The 7,644-nt window shown below is 39.1% G+C and overlaps 1 non-coding gene across 1 annotated transcript; it reads left to right on the top strand.

Moving 5' to 3' along the window:
• Positions 1-7,091: 7,091 nt before the first annotated feature.
• On the top strand, positions 7,092-7,198 carry LOC130854637 (U6 spliceosomal RNA). Its single transcript, XR_009054086.1, has one exon. It is a non-coding gene; the product is annotated as a U6 spliceosomal RNA (small nuclear RNA).
• The last annotated feature ends 446 nt before the right edge of the window (positions 7,199-7,644 follow it).

Below are 7,644 nucleotides of genomic sequence, written 5' to 3'. Positions count from 1 at the left end.
GTTCCTATTAAATCTCAGCCAGCTTATCAGGAAAAATTTATAAGCTGATCCTAAAATTCATACGTAATTTCAAGGGACCAAGAAAAACCAAAACAATCTTGGAAAAAAAGCAAAGTTGGAGGATTCACACTTCCTAATTTCAAAACTTACTACAGAACAACAGTAATTAAGACAGTGTGGAACTGGCATAAGGCTAGACATAATAGGTCAATGGATGAAAATTGAGAGTTCAGAAATAAGCCCTCATATTTATAGTCAACTGATTTTTGACAAGTGTGCAATCCAGTGGGGAAGTATAGTATTTTCAACAAGTGGTGCTGAGACAACTGGGTAGTCACATGCCAAAGAATCAAGTTAGACCCGTATCTCATGCCATATAAAATAATAACTCGAAATTGATCAAAGACCTAAATGTAAGAACTCAAACTATAAACACTTAGAAGAAAACATAGGTGTAAATCTTTGTGACCTTGGATTCTGCAATAGTTCTTACCTGTGGCACCAAAAACACAAGCAGCCAATGAAAAAAAAGATAAATTGGACTTCATAAAAGTTAAAAACTTTTTTACTTCACAGGACACTTTGAACAAGGGACACCAAGGAGTAAAAAGCAACCAAAAGAATGGAAGAAAAATTTTGCAAATCATATATCTGATAAGGAACTTGACTCTAGAATATTTGAAGAACTCTTACAACTCAATAATAAAAAGACAACAGCAAAAAACTCAAATGATCCAATCTTAAAAATGAACAAAGGATTTGAATAGATATTTTTTAAAAAAAGAGAAAGAGACACAAATGGCCGATAAGCACATGAAAAGATGCTCAATATTACTAATCATTAGGAGCTGCAAATGAAAACTGCAATGAGATACCAATTCATACTCATTAGGATGGCTATTATAAAAAACAAACAAACAAAATAAACCCAGAAAATAACAAGAGTTGGTGAGGATGTGGAGAAATTGGATCACTTGTGCATTTTGGGGGGAATATAAAATGGTGCAGCCACTGTGGAAAATGGTACAGTGATTCCTCAAAAAATTAAACAAAGAATTACAATATGATCCAGCAATTCCACTTCTGGGTATATCCCCAAAGAACAGGAACTTGAAAGCAGGAACTTGAAGAGATACTTATGTAACCATTATTCAGCAGCATTATTCAGGATAGCCAAAAAGTGGAAGCAATCCAGGTGTCCAAGGACAGATGAGTGGAGAAACAAAATGTGGTGTATATATACAATGAAATTTTATTCAGCCTTAAAAAGAAAATTCTGACAGATGCTTCAACATGGATGAAACTTGAAGATATTATGCTAAGTGAAATAAGCCAGTCATAAAAAGGACAAATACTGATGGTTTCCACTTATGTGAGGTAGCTAAAGTAGTCACATTTATAAAGACATAGAGCAGAATTGTGGTTTCCAGCGGGGAGAAGAAGGGAAGAATGGGGAGTTATTGTTGAATAGGTAGAGTTTCAGTTGGAGAAGATGAAAAATTTCTGGAGATGAATAATGGTGATGGTTGCACAAGACTTTGTGCTTAATGCCACAGAAATGTACATTTAAAAAAAGTTAAAATGGTAAATTTTACGTTATGTACGTTGTACCACAGTAAAAGAATAAATTAAAAAAAGAAAAGACGACCCAGTTAAAATAAGGGCAAAGAATCTGAATAGAAGCTTCTCCAAAGACGATATACAAATGGCCAACAAGTACATAAAAAGATGCTCAGTATCATTACTGATTAGGGAAATGCAAATCAAAACTACAGTGAAATAAAATGAGGGAAAAAAATGAAACAAAACAAAACTACAATGAGATACCTCTTCACAGCCTCCAGGATGGCTATAATCAAGAAGACAGAGAATACGTGTTGATGAGGACGTGGAGAAGTTGAAACCCTCATACACCACTGGTGGGAATATAAAATGGTGCAGCCACTTCAGAAAGTGATTTGGTAGTTCCTCAAACAATTGTCCACAGAGTTACCAAATGATCCTGCAATTCCATTCCTAGAGAAAAATGAAAACAGACATCGCACAGAACTTGTGCATGAATGCTTATACCAGCAATGTAATAGCCACTAAGTGGAAGCAAATCCCAAATGTCCATGAGCTGATGAATGAATACGTGAAAGGTGGTATACAAGCAATGGGATATTATTCTGCAATGAAAAGACATAAAGTACTGATTCATGCTAAAACACAGGTGAACCTTGAAAACATGATGCTAAGTGTAAGAAGCCAATCACAAAAGACCACATAGTGTATAATTCCATTTATATAAATAAGCAAATCCACAGAGACAGGTAACAGGTTAGTGGTTGCCTAAGGCTGGGGCAGGGGTGGGGTGAATAAGAATAGATCATTATACACTTACCAGGATGTCCAAAATCAAACAGATTGATAATACCAAGTGTTGGCAAGGAAGTAGAGAAGCCAGAACCTTCATATGTTGTTGGTGGAAGTGCAAATAGATATGGCCATTTTGGGAAACCATTGATGTTTCTTAAAAAGTTGAGCACCTATAGCCCAGCAATCCAACCCAAGAGAAATGAGAACCATACGTCCACTCAGACTTGTACACTAATGTTCATAACACTTTTATTCATAATAAGCAAAACTTGAGAACAGACCTGTGGTTGCCAAGAGGAAGAGGGGGTGGGGGAGGGATAAACCGAGAATTTGAGGTTAGCAGATGCAAACTATTACATATAGAACAAATAAACAACAAGGTCCTACTGTAGAGCACAGGGAACTATATTCAATATCCTGTGATAAACAATATGGAAAAGAATATAACAAAGAATGTATATATGTGTGTAACTGAGTCACTGTGCTGTACAGCAGAAATTAACACCATATTGTAAATCAACTATACTTCAGTTTAAAAAAAAGAACATAATAACCAAAACCTAGAAACACTGCAAATATCCATCTACTAATGAATCAGTAAATGAAGTGTGTATATTCATTCAAAGAGTATTACTCAGCAACAAAAATGAAAAAACTATTAATATACAACAGCATGAATGCATCTCAAAAAGTTATGCTAAGTGAAAGAAGCCAGACTGAAAATAGCATTTTGTCTGATAACATTTTTATGAAATGTTTTTAAAAAGCAGAAGTATAGAGACAAAAAATGATAAGTGGTTTTGGGATAGGAGAAGGGACTGACTGAAAGTGGTCACCAGGGGACATTTCAGGGTGATGAAGATGTTCTAAAACTGAATAGGAGGAATTCAGTAACTATTTTTTTAAAAAATTTATTGGAGTATAGTTGCTTTACAATGTTGTGTTAGTTTCTACTGTACAGCAAAATGAATCAGCTGTAAGTATACGTATATCCCCTCGTTTTTGGATTTCCTTCCCATTTAGGTCACCGCAGAGAATTGAGCAGAGTTCCCTGTGCTTAAGTAACTGTATGTAACTTATACAAAGTTACTGAATTGTAGATGTAAAATGGATGGATTTTATGGTGTGTAAATCATACCTTGATGAACTTGTTTTTAAAAAAATGAGAGGAAAAAGGATAATAAAATCCTATACTATTATTTTATTTCCATAAGGAAAAGATGACATCTCTCTTTTTCCAATGGCCCACACTTCATCCCAAGAAGAATAGCCTCAAAAAAATTTTTTTTGTATCATTTGTGTGTTTGAGAGGAGAGTGAGATTAAGTAATTAGTGTTACTAAGATTTTTCAATAAGCGTTTACAACTTTGTACTTTAATCATCCCATAAATATATATATTAAACACCCTTTGATCACTCTTTTAGTTTTTTAACCATTTTATTATTTATTGAATATAGTTCACAGACCATACGATTCACCCACTTAAAGTGTACAATTCAGTGGTCTTTAGTATATTCACAGCACTATGTTCTCCACAGTCCATTTTATTTTATTTTATTTCATTTTAGCTGCGGTTTTATAGTTTGATTGCCATATTTACAATTTCCTTTCTCTTGTGAAATTCTTTCCACAATCCATTTTAGACCATTTTCGTTAACCCCAAAGAAGCACCTGTTTTGAAAAATAGAATTATTTTTTCCCAAAAAGGCATGTTGCTTATGTGGCCTATTTGTTATTTTTTTGTTGTTTGTTATTGTTAATGAGTGTATAACTACTTTTAAAAGTTCTGTTTTAATTAATACTAAACATCTACTGGTAGATGGCATCCACATAAACAAGAGCTCTTCGGGGTTCTCAGTACTCCAACACCGTGTGAAGGGTTCCCAAGACCTAAACGTCTGAAAAATGCTGGTCTGTCTACCCATCATCTTGCGTTTCTCAAGTTCTGCACATTTCTTAGCCCTCCGGCAACACAGCTTTCTTCTTCTACTGCTTTTCTGAAGCCCTTCACGGTGAGATTACCTATAAACCCTAAATTTCAAACTCCAGTTCCGTGTTTGTTTCTTATCTTATTTGGCCACCCTTAAGCCTCCACGTGGTTGTCCTCTCCCTTCTGAAAGATCTTTCTGGCTTTGATGTTTGGGATGCTGACCCTCTCACTATCTCTTCCCACCTTCCTGAGTTTCCCGGCCCTGCTTGCTCTTCGCTCCCTGGTTATTCCCAGGGCTCCAGCTTCGGCTCTCTCTCTCTCCCTCTCTAAACGCTCTCCCTGGGGTGTCGCATTCGCATCCTCGGCTTCAATTGCTGGCACTACATCGACCACCTCCAGATCTGCATCGCTTCCCTGGGCTTGGTGGCCGCCCTTCAAAGGCATTTTCACGTCCCACGAGCATCTCCAAGTGAGCATTCCAGCTGAAACTCATCAGCATCCCTGTCCCAAACTGACTTTTTTACTTGAGTTAATAATATTATTGTCCATTCATTGGGAAACAATACAAAAGGAAACTCAAAACAATAAATTTTTTTTGCAATATGTATTCTTTTTTTTTTAAATGAATTTATTTATTTATTTTTGGCTGCGTTGGGTCTTTGTTGCTGCACACGGGCTTTCTCTAGTTGCGGTGAGCAGGGGCTACTCTTCATTGTGGTGTGCAGGCTTCTCATTGCAGTGGCTTCTCTTGTTACAGGGCACAGGCTCTAGGTGTACGGGCTTCAGTAGTTGCAGCCTGTGGGCTCAGTAGTTGTGGCACACGGGCTTAGTTGCTCCATGGAAGATGTGGGATCTTCCTGGACCAGGGATCGAACCTGTGTCCTCTGCATTGGCAGGCGGATTCTTAACCACTGTGCCACCAGGGAAGTCCCAAAATGATAATTTTAAAAAACTTGTGAAGTTATCCTTGAGTCCTTCTCTTCCTATCCACCCCCACCCCCATAGGCAGTAGCTCCTCAGATCCAATCCTGGCCCCCAAACGGCACTCATATGCATTCCTTCCCTTCTCTTATTCCTGCTCCCATCATCCTTTTCCTGAACTACTGCAACTGTCCTATTGGTCAGCCAGCCTCACATTCCAGAGCTATCTTTCAAACACACAGGTGTGTGCATTGTCCCTTTGGTTTTGGAAATTCTTCCTTGCTTCCTCCTTGCCTGCAGGATGGCCTCAGATTCTTCTCCAGGCTCTGCCACACCAAGTCCTTCATTATTTGGCTCTACTGACATTTCCAGCGCTGTCTCCTGCCACCCCCCATGTGCGCCCTATTTCTGAGCAATGCTTTGTGAGGCCACAGGGCCTCGGCTCTCAGGTACCCTCTGTCAGGAGTGGCCGCACCCTCTCTCTCAGCAGATCTCAGCCTGGGGGTCTCCTGTTTTTTCTGGCATCACATCTAAGGGTCCTGGGGATCCTAGGGTCTTCTTAAGGGTCACGTCCTCTCTGAGAGCATCCCTCTCTCTCAGCCCAAGGCACATTTGCATACTTTATCTTGTGAACTCAGAAGTCCTTACCACATCACAGTGCATTGCAGATAATCGTCTAGTCTCTGTTTCCCCAGTAGCCTGTGAGCATGGGAGTGTGTCTCCTTCACACCAGCAGCTGTCCAGGCTCACTAGTAGTGTGGGTTATTTGGGTGGGAGGGTGCTGGGGGCATCAGAACAGGGCTCTCTTGTTTTCTCACTGAACCAACAGCAAAGAAACTCATTTCTCTTCATAGTTAAATCAAGATGTGAATATTGAATCACTTCATCCTCGAGAAAACAGGCACTAAGTAAATAACTCTGGTGACAGATGAAATGAAGTTTCCCCTTCTCGGTAGTTTTTGTTTGCTTCTTCTCAGAGATTAGCAACATAGAGAAGGATGTGGAGAGAAAAAGGGGAAGTGGGGATGAAAGAACTCAGGGGAAAGAAAAGGAAAACCAGGTGAGTTACTGTGGAAAAAGAGGTCCTGAAAGGGGCATGAGGGCGATAGACAAAGAAAAAGAGAAAGCATTGTGGGAAAGAATGTACAGAAACATAGGAAAGAATAGCCGATTCGCTGCCAGTAGGGAGCTGCAGGGAAAAAGAACTACAGGAATGAGAGGAAACTCTGACAGGATGCAGCTTCACAATTCTTTTCAGAACTGGAGCTCACCCGGCTTCTTGATATTGTCTCTAAGTGTGTGTCCACCCCGACCCTCACAGCCATGCAGGCTTTCTCTGAAAGGCGCTGCAGGGTCAAAAGGCCAGAGCCCCCACGTTGGAGCCTGGAAACTGTCTTTTCTGGAGACGTGGACCACCGTAAGGACAAAACCAGCTGACACCCCAGTCATTTGATGAAATGGTTCCAAAAATTGTGAGTTTGGTTTAATGTCAATGAGATGCCTATAGAACCCCAATTATTATATTCAGTTTCTTCCTTCTAGTGTGTTTAAGTAGCATTTTAATAAGATCTTATGCCAAGTTTAATACTGTTTGATGTCACAGATCAGAAATAACTCTTGTTCACAAATGTACAGGAGATCAAGGCTACAGATGGTGATTGCTTTGCTTGAAGACCAAGAGAGCTATAAATTTAATCACAATTTTTTAAAATTGTAGCAGAACATGAGGGTTGAGCTTATAAACCCCCCATTTTTTTTAAATGAAGGCTTTCCCTAGAACTGAAACTTTTATTTGTTTAATAAGAAGCTACATATTGAGTGGAATAGATCCAACTATTGAGAAAAGTGTTATGTGATAATGTTTTAAAAGTAAAAGGTGCTGTGCTCGCTTCGGCAGCACATATACTAAAATTGGAACGATACAGAGAAGATTAGCATGGCCCCTGTGCAAGGAAGACACGCAAATTCGTGAAGCATTCCATATTTTTTTGTATAATAAAGGGAGTCCAACTCGAGGATGGAAGATGCCTTAGAGGACTGGGGCGGGGAGGGTGGGGGGGACTCGAGGCGGGGGGAGTCAAGGAAGGGAGGGAATACGGGGATATGTGTATAAAAACAGATGATTGAACCTGGTGTACCCCCCAAAAAAAAAAAAAAAAAGTAAAAGGTGCTTTCTTGTTGAACCCGCTAGTAATACTTGCCCGGTTTTGAAAGACAACTCACATCTAATCATTTTAAAGTCAGCAGAATAGATGGGAAAGCAAATGTTTTGCAAAGATATGATTATAATAACTTTCATTTTCAAAGTATGCTCCACCTATCATTCAGGCCTGTGGAGAAATCTGCGTATGTACAACCTCCTGTCAGGATTATTCATCTTCATTTTTCTTTAAAAAATTTTTATTAAAGTATAGTGGAGGGACTTCCTAGGTGG

Source organism: Hippopotamus amphibius, chromosome 5 (assembly GCF_030028045.1).
Source record: "Hippopotamus amphibius kiboko isolate mHipAmp2 chromosome 5, mHipAmp2.hap2, whole genome shotgun sequence".
Classification (NCBI taxonomy): domain Eukaryota; kingdom Metazoa; phylum Chordata; class Mammalia; order Artiodactyla; family Hippopotamidae; genus Hippopotamus; species Hippopotamus amphibius.
Note: the sequence above shows the minus strand (reverse complement) of the source record. Positions and strands in the feature narration are given on the sequence as shown.